This window comes from Pocillopora verrucosa, chromosome 2 (assembly GCF_036669915.1).
Source record: "Pocillopora verrucosa isolate sample1 chromosome 2, ASM3666991v2, whole genome shotgun sequence".
In the NCBI taxonomy this organism is placed as follows: domain Eukaryota; kingdom Metazoa; phylum Cnidaria; class Anthozoa; order Scleractinia; family Pocilloporidae; genus Pocillopora; species Pocillopora verrucosa.
The window spans coordinates 6,579,070-6,598,270 of NC_089313.1; the positions used below are offsets into that span (position 1 = coordinate 6,579,070).

At 37.4% G+C, this 19,201-nt stretch overlaps 1 pseudogene; it reads right to left on the minus strand.

Moving 5' to 3' along the window:
- Positions 1–86: 86 nt before the first annotated feature.
- On the minus strand, positions 87–18,511 carry LOC136279270 (trafficking protein particle complex subunit 11-like; annotated as a pseudogene).
- Positions 18,512–19,201: the final 690 nt, after the last annotated feature.

Sequence of the window (19,201 nt, forward strand, 5' to 3'; positions counted from 1 at the left end):
AGTGACTTAAGACAGAATTTCTCCTTACAATATCAAAACAATATAAAGCAGACAAGTTATGAGAATAAAAAAAATCAACTAGGGGATTATCAGTTGATCCAATGACAAATTCTCCGAACTAACATCTAAAGAATCGTAAGACAGACAGTAAGGAGAGTTAATAAAAATATCTTGGGAGTGAAAGGGTTAAAGGATACAGCCTTTCAGCGAGAAGCCAGTGTGGCGATTTGGATCGTAAACTTTACGGTAGTCAAACACTTGAATAATTTATAACTAATTTAGTGAACCGAATTAGAGCGTAGAAACATCTTCTGATGATTGTGTTAATAAATAAAACCAACCAAATTGAGCGTTATCCGATGTTCTGCCAACGCGTTGCAAAATATTTGCATTTTTTCACGTTTTGGACATAAAAAAAGTTTCTTACCTTTATAAAAACATTGGTCGGAACCAATTTCTGCGCATGTTCATCTCAGCTAACCTGAAAGCGAGGCAGTTTGAAATGCAGCTTGGGAAGAGTCAAAAAGCCCCCGTAAAGAGGGTACAAACTGAACTTGAGCCTGTGATCGCCAGTTGGCCGCAGACGAAATTGAATCTGGAGATGAAATTCATAGTTAACAACTATTCACCAAAGTTGCGTTGGCTTCTGGCGAATTCCGCCCGCGTTTCTCGTAGATAAATAGCAAAGGATATTGGGAGTTTGAGTAGCCAATCAGTGCGCAGTAGCCAATGATATATTTCTTCAATTATATTATTTCACCAAACCCCCTCGCATGAGACAAGTTTTACGTGTAGCAAGTAAGCTGAACTAACCTGTTTATGACCTGAATACATAAAGGCGTCACTTGGCTCCACTGTGACTTCGACTTCCTGACCTTGAAGCGTTCTATTGCGGACGAGATAGCTTACGAAAAGTGGGCTCTGTACACAGCCGTATGCAGGCAAATCTGAAAAAAAACGGTACAATAAATAAATTTTTTTTCTTTGGTCTTGTAACGAGGTCGTGCCTCCATGAGGATTAGAGCCCCAGAATTTCGACTTCCGCTCTCGAATGGCAAGCTTTACTTTTTCCTTGTCCCACGCTTGTATGACGAAGAAAAAATATCTTTCTTTACTTTATTACGGAGCTTTAAATTTACCGTCTCTCCTTTTCTATTCATTAACAAATACATATATTCAAAGATAATTTGGTTTTATCAACTGAAGTGATAATGTAAATTGGCCACCGTAAAGGATTTCTACAGCTGAAGTATCGACGTAGGGCTGACGCTCGAGAGGTCCGCTTGAGAAACTCTTTACAGGGACCAATTTCTTTTATTAACTTTGTTAATAAAACATGACTATTGTTCAATACCCCCACTGACGTAGCACCAAATTATGTTTAAAAACGTACCCCCTCTATACATTTATTAACACTGAGTTTAACCACGTTTTCCTATGAGTGGCTTTTCCTAGTGCGTGTGAGGTTTCTTCATCTCTTGAACAATTTGAAACCCTGTAAAACGCGCAGTAAGAGTGCTTTCGCACAACCTTATCGACTTTATCGTGTTTATGCCAATTGGCCCGGAATTTCACCAAATTGACTGTAAGACTGATAGTTGTAACACATTTGGACGAATTTAAGAGATCCTCGCAGCTAACAACACTACTGAAATAGTAGTTGAAAATAGGACCTGAAAAAAATGTCAGGGATTTGAACCCATGACCTCTGCAATACCAGTGCAGCGCTCTACCAACTGAGTTAACAAGCCAACTGGGAGCTGGTCAATATGTTGGGTCCAAATTAACCATCCAAGTGATGAATAAGGATTTTAGATATATGAAATTCATACATTTGCACTGCGGTGAAGAAACGAATTTAAGAGATCCTCGCAGCTAAGAACACTACTGAACTTGTAGTTGAAACATAAACTCACATCTGGACGACTTTGCCTGCACAAAGGTGGAGAAGCACGAATAAACCTTTTCCAGTATAGTTTGATTTTGACGCTTGGCATATTGCCATATGATTAACCTTGATGGAAACGTACCTGCCTGTATCGCAAAAGGAACACTCTCTACTGTTACAGAGGGGAAAGTGAGCTCTGTGACCACAACTTGAAACTTATCAGCCGCAGAAGTTCTAAAGAATTAAAACAATGTAAAATAATTAAATCAAGAAACGAAAGGACTTCTATATATTCCCCTAAATAAGGTTCAGTTGAAAAGGCACCAGTGGGTCCACTGAGTGTTGGCAAAAACCACAAAACCAAAGTAATAAAATTGGTTCATCAGAACCAATGAGAGCACGAAGAAAAATCAAGCAAACTGCCTGAAGCGCGGGAAAACGCGGATGGCCAAGTCGCCACTGGTTTAAACTTTGCATTTCATGATTGGTTGACAGAGAGAGAGAGAGTTGTGCAACTTTCCTATTCCAATCACAAAGCAAAGGAAGGCAAGACCAAATTTTGAATGCAGTTCGGTATTACAATCGGTACTCAATTGGAAATTGCTTCAACTATCTCATTTATCTTAGACTCCCTCGAGTTAACCACGAACTTACCGTCTCCACTGGAGGGCAAGACTTCCAATGTTCACGACCTTCAGTTTACTGACACCCTCTTTAACAGCTAAGCAGCAGCATTCCGACGCACTTTCACCCTGTTGCAAAGAGACTGGGACCACCATACATGAAGTTAGAAGGAGAAAAAGAAAACAGCAAGCAAGTCGGGAATAATTGTCAGTTTTTCACAAGAAATCTTGCACCCGCAATTTGCATATAAGGACACATAACGCAAAGCTGTATGTTCATATGAAAAGGGGCCTTGAAAACTCCTCAACAAAATACACTTCGTATTCCCATGCAAATTCTTACCCCCTTCCTACATTGGTCTAAAAAATCGCTCAACCTTTCCTGGTATGTTTTTAACGAAGAGGAGCCTTGAAAACCCCTCAACAAAATTCTCCTCGTATTCCCATGCAGATCCCCCCCCTCTCCATTGGTCAACAAAATCGCTCAACCTTGTTTAGTATGTTCAAGTTTAATCAAGAGGGGCCTTGAAAACGCCTCAACAAAATTCTCCTCGTATTCCCATGAAGACCCCCCCCCCCTTCTCTCCATTGGTCTACAAAATCGCTCAACCTTGTCTTGTATGTTTTTAATTAAGAGGGGCCTTGAAAACACCTCAACAAAATTCTCCTCGTATTCCCATGCAGACTTCCCCCCCCCCACCCCCTCTCTCCATTGATCTACAAAATCGCTCAACCTTGTCTAGTATGAGGAGGGGGCCTTGAAAGCCTTGAAACTCCTCCGGAAAATTCCCTTGTCTTCCCCTGCTGATTCCCCCCTCCTTCAATTGGTCCAAAAAACGCTCAACCTTTTCTAGTTTCCCCAAATGTTCGGCGATTAGTTACAAAGAAGCCTAATCCACTCTAACGACGAGAATCTCACAGTTTTTTTGGGGACAGCAATGCAAGTAGACGCATCTTTAACTAATTCCGATTGGTTATTCTCGTAATACACAGACATGTATTCCTTACTTCCTTGCAGCTGCGATCCCATCTCTTCGCCCACAATATTCACTTCTGGAGACTGAAATCAAACAAACAAACAAACAGTTCTCCAGAATTTCTGCTTCTAATTCGAAGCACAGTTGAAAGTAGGAACCGACTATTCTCAAGAAGATATAGGTTCCTTGTCAATCCTCGATAAAACCTGAATTTCTCAGGCTACTTTTCTTCAAAGAGTTAAATTGCAGTAAGTTTGAGAAGATCAATTCGAGACATGTCATCTTATCCAAAGGTTGAAAAATAAATTCATGACATATTATTTTCGCGCGGTTCCGGCACACGCACGAAAGCTGTAGTATATATACATTCCCAGCTTGACTCGGGGGAGGGGATACTAAGTGAACCCAGAGATTCACTCTTCCACTTAATCGGAGATTTCGCTCCGACGCACCCCGCCCCACCCAATATCTTGCAGCACTTGCTCTCCTGCTCCATTAACTTATCTTCACGACTATATTTTCTAGAGGAAGACAAATCAAGTTTTTACGAACATAAATTGTTTGTAAACTCACCATATTCAATGAAATGGTGACCATGGTAACAGGCCAAGGTGAGGTGCATTTGATGCCAGCTAATAAGAGGAATGGTTCTTCTTCGAACAGCTGATCCAGTCTCTCCAACTGAGAATAAACGCAAATCAATGATTTGAACTCATTACATTGCTTTGGTTTACACCCCCCACCCCCCTCATAAAAACAAACAAACAAAACAAAACAAAAGCAAACCACGACGACGACAACGATGGCATAACAAAACAAAATATCTAATTTTCAGAACAATTGATCGGCACGTGCATTTCAAAACTTTGTACATTTCTTACCCCTTTTTTGCAAAACAACAACTTGAAATCAACCAAATTTGTGTGGTCTGTGAACGGAAAACCCGATGGCAAACTATCTAAGCGCCCGTTTGGAACTCAACGCTGCTGCCATACGTTAAGCTGCGGTTGACGTGTGGCGCTACAAGAAGCAGTAAACGCATTTAGCCATTCGCGAAATTATAAATTCATTTTTAAACCATCGTTTACTGCGGCGTTGCCTTCCTGACTGCCTGAGGTCCCCATTTACTAGCCTAGACACTGCGTTACTTTGTATAGGAACCTTACAATTGAATTTTCATCGCGTGGTAAAAGACAACTTAGCGCTAATCACCAATTCAAACCACAGCACCCTCATTCAGATGCGTGTTAGTCAGAAAGTGTTTCTTGATGTACCAGACCAGGTTTACATTCGTAGAATTATGCAGCGATCAAAAATTTTTGACGGATTTATAGATGCATTAATTTATGCCATAACTTTCAATGTAATAAAAAAAATTTGAGACAAGAGCGAGAGCAAGTTTGCTAACATAGCCAAAAACGCGAGTTTGATCGATTCCAAGAGACGTAAAATTACATCGTAAAAAATATTGCCTATTTTCCCTTACCTGTCAGAGACAAAGAGATTTCAAATGGCATAACAGTCTTGATAACAACACTTTCCTCCTAGGGCGGGTATAAATCAGGACAGTAGAGAAAGAAGAAAGCAAAAAGTCGTCGTGATTTTGTATTCACCAGGTAGGGGATTTTTTAATTGCGTGTCGAAAGAAATCTGAGATTACTTGCGTTCTATCATTGGTCCAGAAAACTCGCGCCACTTTCTAAACCAATCAGATGCAATACTAAAGCCACGTTTTCCCGCCCTTTGGGTATTGTTGTTTTTCTTTTGAGTTCTCATTGGCTCTTTCAGTTATTTTCCTTTCTTCTGATTAGCCGTTGTGATTGCTTTGGTTTTGGTTTTATGACAGTCAACCGAAAAGCGCTCCATGTTACAAGTGCAACTCACATTCACATGTGCAACTACATTACAAAGCGAACGAGAATTAAAATTAAATGTGGAAATCCTGAGAGGTAGTTTTACTTTTACTTTTAAGACACAAAAGAGTGATCTCACCTTGGCACAGGTACAGGTGACTGGCGAAGAATTTGGTTCAACTTGGACATCTACAGTATAGATAATCTGCATAAAAATAAATAAATAAAAAATAAACAAATGACTAGGATTAAGCATTGATAGGAATCTTTTCAAAGAATAGAGATCTATTAACTACGTACTGAACGGAAACGCATAGCCCGCAGAACATGCACAATAGGGCGAACGGAGGCAAGCGGAAGTGACGTACGAGGGAAAGGCGGGGAAAAATAAGGCACTCCTCCCCTTTCTCTAATCCTCGTTCGCCTTAAAAACGCCTCTTCTGCAGGCTACCTATTGCACGACAATTTGACTTGAGGTCTCTAAATAGACGCCCAAAGAATTGTGATTAAAGGTGCAATTATAGCTTACTTAAGTATTATACCTTTGCTGTTACAGTCCGCGATCCTACTTAAGATATACTCGATATTGTACGGTTATTTCGACAGTTGGTTACTTTGTACTGAAAAAAAAAGCCTTGTAAAAAGAGTAAAAAGATGGTTAGTTTTAAGATCGGTAAAGAAAAAGAGAAAGGTGTTTTTCGTCTAGTCACAATTGTAGGACAAAGAAAAAAATTCCCCATGAGGAATCGAACCTCAAACCTTCGGATTTCGCGCATTGAAAACAACAGGAAATATTAAAATATCACACACTCCTTTGCATAAGACAATGAATAAAATAAATTCATTCACTCATTAATATTTTGAGCTTAAAGATTTTACCCGTCACCTTATCAAGCCTTGGTTTCAAAGGGTATTAAAGAAGAGTTTTTTCCTACCCTGCAAGATTTTATTTGCTGTATTTGGAAATTGAATTTAGCAGTTTCTACAGCCAAATTCAGTTTCTGCCTCTGTAAATTGTGAAATGATATCTGCGCAAAGAGGAAAAATACACAATAAAGTTGACATTTTCTCACCAAATGGTGCTATTTGTTCCATCTGTATGGTAAATACTTGGGGTGCCTGTGGTGTCACTTTAAGTGTTTTCCATAGCTCCTTAGCTTCTTCCACTGCTTCAAAGTCACAGCCTGGCTCGGGCTCAGGACATTCATTCTGTTTGTAATTCCAATGAAAAATAAGAAATGATACAGCGATAAGAATTCAGTTGTTTTTCGTAACATGCTTGTCCTGTAAGAAGCGCTCGGCGAAAACGCGAGTTATCTACGCGCGAAAGACCAGCCATGCGGGGAAAGAAACTCTCTTTCTCGCGCGTTTAACTCGCGTTCAGGCGCGCGCGTGCTTTCTATGTTTAAATCACCAGTGTCAGGGTCGTAGATGACAAAAACAGAGAAACTCAGCGTAAACTCATTCTACAATAAATGTTCTTCCAGAAATCCTCTTTAAGCGACCATTTGAAATAAGTCCTTACCGACATGACGTGAATAAGATTAGTCTGACATCTTGTTTTCTCTTCAGGTGAATTTTCAACATCTGATGTTTTCTTGAATCAAGGACTTTATCACCAATACAATATCACATATTGGGTATGATGTTTTACTTTTACAACGCGATGGATTTGACTTAGAGAAAATCTGTTCAGCTTAATACGACTACAATAGTCAATTGATATTATTCTAAAATTCCCAAATTTTGCAACCTTACTAGTTGGTTACCGTAGAGTACCTTGCGTTTTGAAGGCGCTTTCAGCCTTTCCACCTGACTTGGAAATCACTTTAACCCTTTAACCCCTAAGAGTGACTAGCATGAAGAATCAATAAGAACTCAAAGCATAAACAGGCACCCTGCCTGAAGCGCGGGAAAAAGCGGGTGACCAAGTCGTGGTTGGTTTTAGTTCTGCATCTGATTGGTGGAGAAAGTGGCCCGAGTTTTCTTGACCAATCACATTACGAAGCTAAGTTAAACCAATGCAATCCCACATCACTTTGCATTGAAAATAACTCTAACTAAGAGAATCTTTTCATCAAGAAAAAATGCTACATTCAGTTATTCAGATGATAGGCAATATTTTCAAGGATACATCTTCCTGTCAATTCAAGCGAAAGGGTGATATATTCCTCCACATTGCCAACCAAGTATGCACACCTGTAATAAGAGTTAAGTAGACTATGGATGTAAAAATAAATAAATCTAAAATTTGAAGTTGAGAAAAGCTGTTTTGAATGTTCTACCCCCAAAGTTGCTATTCATAAACAACCCCTTGACAATAATTTGACATGGAAAAAGAAGACCAACTTTGATTTTTGGCATTGTAGCAGTCCAACTGAACAGACGTGGAATTATTCTGTCTGTCCGAGTTGGTTGTGTCCGCATTGTAAATGAGCCAAACTTCCACCAACATCGACATACTATCCCTGATTCTCACGCTTAAGGGCTTTTCAATAACGTGTTGCCAACCACAACCAAGGTAAACCCAACAACCAATCACAGTGATGGTAAATACCACAAGGGGTAACTTAGAGAAAAAACAAGTAACCTGCCTGAAGTGCGGGAAAACGCGCGTAACCAAGGCGCCATTGGCTTCAATTTTACTTCTGATTGGTTGAGAGGGTAGCGCGTGTTTTCAAGACCAATTTAAGAGCAAGGTAATGCAAAACTAAAGTAAACTCAGATTATTTCAACTGAAAATGCTTACATGTTGAGTTCTCAGAAACAAGAGCTGGAGAGTACAAATCTTGTCTCACTTACTACAAAACAACAGTACCTCAGTGATGTGATTAAAACTGACGTGAGAAGTGACCACCATTTTTCTCTGCGGTAATCCCACGTGACTTTTCCCAACAACCTTAAAGAACAACAAAGAATGACAACAATAAATGGAGTAAGTTTATGAAGACACTTTGGTGCTGCTTCGGCGGAGGTCGGTAAAGTTAGTTGAGGTGATAAAGAAAATTGGCCACCGTTAATAGTGTTTCTAACGCTGACGTTACGAGCGTTAGCCCTTCGTTAGAGCGAATGGAGGAATTGAGAGTCGTGTGTGGTTTATATAACGAAAAATGGAGCTAACCTATTGGTAGGAACATGGTAACGTGAGAAACACAATGAAAAGCTAGATTTTAAACATCAATCAAAGGAGCGGCGAAAACTTCCGTGCAATCACAAGCAGACCACACTGTGTTTGTTGTTACTTAACTAATTGTTGACATGAGACGAAAAAAATCTATGAGGGTTATGAATAAAGCCCTGAAAAATGCATACCTAAATTACATCTCGGTCTGACTTTCTCCATAAAGTTAAATGAAATGTTAATCAACTCATTTTGTGGTATGTTGGCGCCTTTTTACGAAATAACTTTCTCATAACGGCCTCCGGCCGAAACTAATTTCTTAAAAAAAACGCTTCAAACGGCCTGGTCTGCCTATGGTACAATACTTGACCACTACTGATTCTAAACTGAAACTTTCTCTACTGCTTTACTCACAATAAAGCTTTACTGTAATCCCTGGCGTGGTAATACTCCTCACCCATCTGAACCACTGCAGAATTAACAGGAAATAGTTTCTGTCAGGTTATTATCATCACGAAACGTTCTCATGTTCACAACCACACCACAAGACATAATGATAAACTTAAAGTTCTCTTTTGTCGTACAGGTACTGCTCAGCGGTCTCTCTTTTCTCATGATATTAGAACGTTAATAATGTACATGCAAAAATTACACGTTTCTGATTGGCTAAAAACGAGTGCATTCTCGTGTAGCACGAGTGCAAATTCGTCTGTCTTGACTTTGTTAACTTTTAAAAGCACTACATGTACATTGTCATGAAGAAACAAAAGCTTTTAGTTGCATCTTGCTAAGTTCTTAACCCTTTACACTCTAAAATCAGTCTATATATTCTCCATACTGTTCTTTATACATTTCCTAAGGTGCTGACAAGGAGATTTTGTTCACCAATCAAAAGCCTCTTTGGTTGGTGATCATTTCCTTTATTCTCATGACCTTAACATGTGATTCAGGGCTGATACTTTAGGGAGAAATTTGATGCTGGTCACTCTTAGGGTTTAAAGGGTTAAAGTGAAAAAAGAGAGAACTTACTCAGGTATCTCTTCATCCTGGGTGATTTGTACTTTTTAAACTGAGCCACTGCACTACTGACAAGGGGAATGATAACCCACTGGGAGAGAAAAAAAAAAAGGAGCCAATATTCTAAGTACCTCAACCAAATATACAAAGTAGGTTAGCATAAATAAAGAGATTGATGGTAAGAGTATTTGCTAACAAGGTATTATGTAATACTGGCAATTAGGATTTCAAATTCATAATTGCTTTGGTTTGGCTAGAAAGCTCATTGATGCAACTGTGCACAACCAAAAATTCACAGTCATATTAACCTTACATTTAAACTTAATCTGTCACCATGATTTCTCCCTGACATTTATCTGATCTTAATTTTCTTGAAATGAAAGTCTGCCAAACAATACAGTGCACTTACAGAATGGTCCACTTGGATTTCTTGGGACTGCAAGGCTATAATTCCAGCCTTCTCTATTCCTGCATCTGGTGGTTCTGTTCCTACAAATATATTAAGTCAAATGAACCCAGCAGTTCTACAAATTAAAGGAAAGTATTGCATCTCAACAGATCAAGTTTCAAATAAGCTCGAAAAAAAAGTTTTAAGATTTTTCTTCTGACAGAGTGTTTTTAATACACGTAAAGTTTTCTCTTATCAAATGGAACAAAATTCTAACACTGAGCTTTTCAACCAGTACATGGTTTGCAAAGGAAACTTACTGAGTGTCTCAACACCTTTTGTACTTACTCTAAAAAACACTGCAAGAGGAAAAAATTATATATTTGCAGTTACCTTGAAAACCTTGTCTCCAAGGTCTCTGACCATAGAAGTCAAGATTTTCAGCATTTTCTAAGGGATTCATAGTAATTGGAGTGGTAGTCTAGAGACGAATTAATAACAGATTCCAATGTATTAACTAAAAAGTAACTCATCAGACTCAATGAACAATAAAAGTTAATTATATGCAGAAAACAAATGACTCTTTTGAGTGGTAGTTAATTGATTTTTGGTTAGGTGTACTTTGAAGGGAATCTATGACCCTTTCTTGCCACTAGTTTACATTCAACATTATCCCACACTACAAGGGTGGTTTAAAGTCTAAGACAATATTACTTATATCAAAACCTTCCCTACCCCTCCCCCAAACAATTTCAAATTTTGTGTGCTTTGTAAATGTTACCAGGTTTAGTGCCTAAACTTAGGCTTTACCAACATTGTTAGAGGGGGGGAGTTCTGTGTACACAGCTGAATTGGCAAAAGATGGCCTTTTGTAATATGTTGGGATATAGGATATGTTTTTGATAACTGTCCGAACAAGCTTTGACCTCCATTGTAGCTATGTCCACTCATGTGCACAAGTATGTAGCCCAATTTATCTGGGTAAGGCCCTCCAGGAAAAGTTCTTCAGAAATAATTTGTACTTCAAAATTACCTAAGTCAGACAGTTCTAGTCTTAAAATTTTTAATTGGTAAGTTTCAACTAATGATAAAAAAATGGTCATTTTCATTAAGAAAAATATTGCTCCTTTGAGTTTGTGTCTGTCACTGTTCCTTCAGATCTTTCTCAGCAGTCCTCTGGCATGATAATAATTTTACTTACATGACACAAGCCCTGGCAAAGCTATCTCCTGACAATGGCATTGTTTGCTGCTTGTTGATAGTAAAATCCTGGGTGTTGAGTCTGTGATAAAGTAACAGTTAAGCCTTTACCAGAATCTGAGAGTATGACTGATTTGGACACTCTAATCAGTCACTAGACCAGATTTGTTAGGGCACATTTACATCAATCCTATTTATTAAGGTGCCTCTCTCTGTTTATAGCCAAAATTTAAGGGAGAAAAGATCATCATGATTGTTAAGAGATGACAAAAAAGTACCTTTAAAACAGAAAAACACTCCATTGTATTCATTTATATTGCATACAATTATCATAAGAGGTATAGCATAATGGGAGACAATTTTTTCTTTATTCTAAATACCAATTCAGAATACTTAGTAACATAATTAGTAAGAATTTCCTTCTCTTCTCACAGATGTATTGTTGTTTGTAGATTTAATAAATAAATATTTCATTCATTAAACCAATATGCCAACACAGATCTTCTACATTGTTACCTGTAAGGCGGTTAAACCATTCCTGATGGCTTCATCAAACAGTTCTCCAAATAAACTGAAGCTGTATTAATTTTTCACATAGTTTGTTATTGATTAAGCCTCTAAAATTCCCTACCATACAGCATGTTGTATTAAATTTGACAATTATTCATCGTTGAACTGACTAACAAATTATTTAAAAGTCTTCTGTTTTTCATCACTTCAGTTCCATTATGTTGAAAAGTTCAGTCCAAAATTTCACTTCAACTTGACCTGTTCTTGATCTAATGTTGTTAAGAAACAAGAGTTGTTAGATCCTGGTTACAGCTTGGGTTTCTTTGAAAGCAAAAACCTTCTAGAACACAAACCAAAGAGGACTCACCACATCAAAGCTTGTCATGGTTTCTGTAGCATAAAGAGACTAAAAGTTCTCTCTCTGGATTTGATGCTACATATAGGTCTGGTAGATTACCCCCTACCCCACCCCCCAGCATTTTTATCAAATTCCCTTCATAATTGGCCAATACTTATTTAAACTCTGGGGTGGAGGGAGGTGCTGTAGCTGTAAATATGTAAGTGCCCAAAAAACAAATTGAATACAGACCTTCCAGTTAAGAGTAAGGTGGCTAAAGTGAAAAAAATACTCACTGTTTGGAGAGCCAGGCTGAGTGTTCAAAGGCTAAGTCAGGGCAGCCAACCTTTTCCTTAAACAAATCCACATGCTTTCTGAATTGTGATATGGCATCTAATGGGGCTGATGCTTGGAAACTTAGACGACAAATCTGTGAGACAATTAATAAAAATTGATTAATACTGTTTGGTTGTCAGGATAACTCAATAGTCTGTAATATATGTTGTAGGAGGGATATAAATTACCAGATATAATGGTCCCATAGGACATTTAAACTCCACTGAAGCTAAATTTAGCATCAAATTTTTTCAAACATATTTGGTTTTTTGGTGACCACTCTGCCAATAACCATTTTGTTTCTGTTTGTCACTGTTTCCAAAACACTCCTGTAAGTGACCATATTAAAAAAATGTTGGAAACATTTTTTTGTACTGTGTTTCTTGTAAGCAGTCACCAACAGGTTTGTTATAAATCAGAGAGAAATAAGGAATATTTCATCAACGTTGTAAGCAACACATTCTATAATGTAGTTTCATTCTGAAATGAAATTGGATGGTTAAGTGGGTAAACTGATTTCAAGAATTAATAATTACCAGTAAGTACTGTACCATAGTTCACTCATAACTTTCTGATTATATTTTTCTAAAATAAACTTATTAAATGGCCATCTCCCTAAAGTGCCCACTTAAGAGTGACTTGGCTGTACACCTCAGACTTAGAATTACAGACAGAGATCTTTTGATTTAACAGCACAATTAAGGTATCTGGTGAAGAATTTACCTTGCATCTTTGACAAAAGGAGTACATAATCCCAAAAATATAAAATTACATGATAAGAGATCATGTCTTTAACTCATCCAAGATGTACAATGTCTTCTTCACATCATTACTTTTATGTAACTATTATTACAATGGTATACACCAAATATATATTGACCAGATTTCTAAAATATGAAAAAACACAAACCTTGTAATTAATAAATCCAGCAACAACTTTGATCTCTAGTATGTTCATGTCAGTTGTCTTGATTTCTCCAAGAAGACTGTATGCTTGCCTGTAGTGCCTGGGGTTAAAAATTAAAAAAGTCTTACATCAATCAGCTGATGTCTGGTATGTTAATATGGAAATGTAACTAACTTGAGAGTTTATGATGAGAGATCTCCAAGGCAGGAAGACTGAAAATATTGGGGGAAGAAATCTGTGGCAGGAGTTGCCAATTTTGTTAACTGTCTTTGGCTGTCATGTGGCAAGGCAGAAAAACTTTTAACTCTCTGTCATTTTCTTCCATAAAAAAATTTGCTCCTTCTCCTCCACTGTCCTAGTTCTAAACCTTGAGATACCTTGTGAAAATCCTACACCAAATGCTGCTCATACTCTTCATTTTGGGGACAAGCATTGCTGTCAGCTGAAAGTATATTGTTTAATATTCTCACAGAGTGTCCTTTTCAAAATTTTCATTTCTATTTTTCCTCTTTATATTTTCTTTTCTCAAAAAAGTTTCTTAACAGAAAGTTGGCTAATACAGCCCTGAAAGTTCCTTTTCCTTCCTGACCCCTTACCCGATAAAAGGGAAACACTGAGATCTACCTTTTGGCCAACTAATTGTTGTCATTGCAAGATCAATAAAAAAATAAATACTGATGAACTTACTTGATAGCAGAGTGAGGGTCTTGTCTTAGCTCATTGAAAAAGGCAACCTTGAATTGGTGCCGCACCAACAATAGCTACAACAACAATAGAAAAAAGACACTGGATGAGAAACATTTCAAAGTAACACCCTTCAAAGCTGACATCAACAAGCTTTTTCTTTTATTCTTGGTAACTCTTTCCCTCAGCCTTTAACTAAATGTAGTTCTGTAGTTTGAGTAGAATCCATCACATCAAATTATTGACATACAAAGATCACTTTTGCAAAATAAAGTTCTCACCTGATGAGTTCCTTTGTTAAGAAATTCCTAATGATCATAGAGGGCATGAAAACATAATAAGTGTCACTTCATTCTGTATTTTGATAAAATTTTACCTTTTGTGCTACAACATAACATTATTTTGATGGTAATTCTGGCTAGTGAAAAGGTAATCTATAGAAACATTGCATTGCGCTACCAGGCAAGCTATACAGGCATGTATATGACCCAGAATTTGGCACATTTTCCAACAGACAGTTTTAGCTACTGGTACTTTTCTGTCCTTGATCTGAGAACAGAAATTTACTTAGTACAAGGGGAGTGTCCTACTAAAAAACCTAATGGCTTTACCATGAATATGTATATGAATATGTACCATGTATATGACCCAGAATTTGGCACATTTTCCAACAGACAGTTTTAGCTACTGGTACTTTTCTGTCCTTGATCTGAGAACAGAAATTTACTTAGTACAAGGGGAGTGTCCTACTAAAAAACCTAATGGCTTTACCATGAATTTATGTTGAACTAAGGCAGTTAAACCAAAAGAGTCCAAAAAGCTACCCAGAGTGCTATCTTTTCCCCTTTTACTGACTAGTTGAAAATTCAAGACAATGTAGACAGTGACAGTTGAAAATAAATTTTAGACCAGGACCATTCAACTGTGGACACAGTTTATTACATTGGCCACTGCATCTCCCTAGTTTCTGCAGCATGAAGCAAGTACAGGCTTGTTGTTTCCCCCTGGCTGGGATTTTAATAACCTGACCTTCTCCCTACTCCCTCAAATTTCCAGAATTGCAACTTCACCTTGTGGGCTTTAACTCTCCTACATTCTCCATGGTAATAACTCTGTGCTAAATCATAAAAAGCATTCTCCAGCCTTAAAGAAAAAGAAGAAGAAGAAGAAATATTTATCTCATAAGTTTCAAACCTGTTCCTTTTTTATTTTGAAGCTGCATAAATTTCATGTCCCATGAATGACTACGATAACTTGTAGTATGATCATTCAACTGTTTCACTCCCATGAGTGACCAAGACAGAATTTCTCCTTACAATATCAATACAATATCAACTAGATTAGAGATGAGAATAAAGAAAAATATCAATTTGGGGATAAGTAGTTGATCTGATAAAAAATTCTCCAAACTAATATTATAAGAATTGTACGGTTGACAGTAAGGAGAATTACAAATTTGATCTGGGAGTTAAAGGGTTAATCAGATGAAAACACAACTCAATAGAGAGGCTGTTAACTCTCTTGGGAAAGTCTTGATAAATGCTGATAACATCTGATTTTCTGATAGATATTCCCTTATTTTTAAAACATTCTCATCCCATGTAAGTAACTAAACAACTTGTGGTGAGTCTAAAGTTAGTTTAACCCTTTAAGTCCCACCAGTGACCAAGACAAAACTTCTCCTTACACATCATTACAATATCAAGCAGACAAGTAATGAGAATAAAGAAAAGTATCAATTAGGGAATTATTGGTTGATCCAATTCCAAATTCTCCACACAAACATCACATGAATTGTATGGTAGACAGTAAAGAGAATTACAAAATAAATGAAATCTTGAGACTGAGTTAAAGGGTTAATAGAGTCTGAGGCTTACTCATGTAAAAGCTATTCAATTTCTTTCTACTTCACTGTCACTTTTTCCAAATAATTCTAACTAACTTAGTCTTTATTGTGTCCTGTTTTGTAACTTTTCTTGATCAGCTAGAATAAATACAATAAAAAAAAATATGAAACTCTTACTAAATAAATCTTTTCCTATATTTGACAAAGGTTGGGCTTTTAAAATCAGTTGCAAACTCAATGAAAACCAATCTCATCAAAATCAATCTAAAATGATAAATTTTGAACAAATACCTAATTGTGTAGCCAATCAAGTGATCTGTATGTGGAAGGACAAACAATGATTTGGCTGACAGGTCACATGCACTGCACAATGTTGCTGCCCTCTCTAGTGCTTGTAAATCATCACCTGTGATTCAATATAATAGCAAAAATTTCCTCCATGAAGGGTACTCAAATCTTTGGATACAGGAACTAATATGAAATAAGTTAAACATATTTTTTTCTGAAGCATGTCAACAGGCTGGAATCTTAAATTCTTGACTTTGATTGGCTAATTGTACTCTAGTCACTGGTCCAGCTTGTTAAAATACAGTTTTACAATCATGTTTTTCTATGTGGGAAGAAACTGTGCCCTTGACCTTGATTACAGACACCACTCTTGGGTCATACTCAACACTTTGGGTGCAGTTTTTCCCCATTTTCCAGCCCATGCCTAGCTCAATAAATGACATGTAACTCTCATTGTAATGCCTCTTACAGATTTTTAAGATAGACCTGGCAGTCACTTATGGTTTGACGTTAGCATGAAAACACTAAACATGGATCTAAACTCTCTACTTAATAACATCATCTTCTGACTTCTATGTATTTATTGATGTTTACCTGGAGGAAGAGGAGCATTCTTTTGGATAAGAACCACAGCAACCTTAGTGTTCTGGTCTTGAAGGCTGGTCCTGCTCAGAAATTAAAAGATTGCTGTGAATGGTTTAATATGCAGGATTGAAGTTATAGAATACAAAATTATTCATTGTACTGGTTATATTTTTTCGCATTGAATGAGCTGATAAGTTTGAAAGTAACAACTTCAAAAGTTGTAATGTCCTTATTATAACTTACAAGTATCTGATTGTCGCTTGGTAAAGAAGGAGGTTTCCAGAGTGTCAAGAGCACTTACTGTTGTTATGACAAACGTATTTCATGGTTGTTATTTGAATAGCACTCTAAATCACAGGAATTGTTAATTAAGCTGATGATTGGACAAAAGTCTTTTTCTTTTGTTTATTAAACAATTGTTTTTTGCTCAAATTTATGTGTTAGTTTGATATATTATTCTGTGTGTGTATCCATTTGAGAGCATGGAATAAAGTTTCTGAGTTGTACAATGTCATAAAAATCAATATATACAATGGAACCCTCTTGTCTAAAAATCAAACCACACTTGTCATATTACTTAAAAATTTTCATTCATGTCATTAGTGCTAATTAAAGTTCACTGTTATAGAGGAGTAAGATAACATTCTCACTCTCTTGTTATTACCTGACTCTTTCTAGTTTTGAAGCACATTCAGTTTGCCTGTCTTTCCACTGAACGTCATCCCAATCCAACTCATAAAACATGACCACCACAGCAGGAGAGAGATAAAGATGTTTGTGCATCCATTTTGTCTTCAAGATACCCTTTGGTATGTACCACTCATAGGTAGACCGCTACAAGGAAACAAGACTCAGTGATAAAAAGCCAGCATATACTCGCATAAGCAGAGGTCTAAGTAACTCTGGTTACAGGAGGCCTACTGCTTCTGTGAGGTCTTACATTCCTATGGCTATCTGCTAAGATTTTCAATGTTAGTGACCCCACTCATGGCTGTGTCTGCCCTCACTTATGGAAAATGTTACTGAGACCCCATGCACACCTACAAAGATAAAGGTTCTCTTAACACTTCAAATCCCACGAGTGACAGGGACAGAACTTACTTCTAAAATTTCAATGCAATATCAAGCAGACAAGTGATGAGAAAAAAGAAAAAAGAATAAATTAGAGGATCATTAGTTGATCCAATTCCAGATTCTCTGAACTAACATCCTAAGAATTGTACGCCAGACAGTACAGAGAATTACTAAGGAAATCTTTGGAGGGAAAGGTTTGAGAGAGTCAGAACTCAAGGAAGCAAGAGAATGCTTCCTTGGGAAAAAAACCCAGGAGTACAATTGATTTGTGATTAACTCTTTTGATGATTTTGTGGAAATCACTCATAGAACTTTCTTTATAAAATTGTATGAGAAAAATGAAAAAGTGGTAGCTTCCTATATGCAGACACCCTTGCTGTATGAAAATAGTGTCAATTTAACTCTTTAGCATCTAATTTCTCTTTGCTATACAACCCCAGAATCAAACATTAAGCTAAGGTCATGAGAATACAGGAAATGATCACCAACTACAGTTCTTGATTGTTATCTTAGGAAAGTATTGGGAAAAGTATGGAGAATATTCATACTTATGTTCGGGTTTAAAGAGTGAGCTTCCACTGTACTGAAAGAGCTTAAATGTAACCAAAATAAGAAGAATTTCACGTAATCAAAGGATTTAAGAGTAACTACACTTAAAAGCGATAGGAAAGCTCACCTTTGATTTTGCTTTGGGAAATTCATGATCAATTGGTAGAAGTCTGAAGGATAGTGGAACTCTCTCAGGATGTCTGTTCACAGAAAAAGACTCCCAGATAGCTTTGTGCAAAGGTTTCTGATTAATATCAAGTCCCATAAGAGCTGTGAGGCCCAAAGGACGGGTCGCCAGTTCTGTCGGAAATTCGCTGGCTGCCGCCATCTTTGTTTAGGCTAGAAATGTAACCTGGCCGGCTGAAACGTTGACCGGTAGTGACTGGAACGGAAATATATATGGACTCAGATATTTTTAGCAGTAGTGGTGAATGGCTATAAGCGATTAAGTCGTTTTGCTTAAGGGTCGTTTCTTTAACGACCAGTTGTTAGCTATAAAAACGTCTTAGGTCGTTTCGCCAACGTTTTAGGTTATTTCACCAACATCTTTGGTGCTTTCAGCTGCTGGCGCTTTCTTTCAAATATTTCAAAGCCAATCAACTTTAAACCAGCTGTCAAAGACATTGATGAGAGATCAAACATGAATAGCAAACCATCCTTGTTCATTACTTATGCCGCTCATTGTCTGGGGTGGCTAAGTTATGGGAAAAAATTGTGGCCGAGGCAATAAACAGCTGGGTACGAAAGTGCTAGCTGCGAAAAACGTCGCCGAAGGAGAGGCGGGGGCGAAAATTTCTTGAAACTTGCCGGTTTGGATCTCTCTTTAAAAAATACCCCGAATCTAAGCAGCAGATCATTAAATCCTTATATCTCGATATGAATATCTCCATAAAGCTAAAATGAAATGCTAATCACTGCATTTGTGATGACTTTAGTTATGCGCTATAAAAGTTCTATGAATTCACAGTAGTTCTCATTATGTTATTGCCCAATCATGACCCTTCTTCGATGTTCGCTT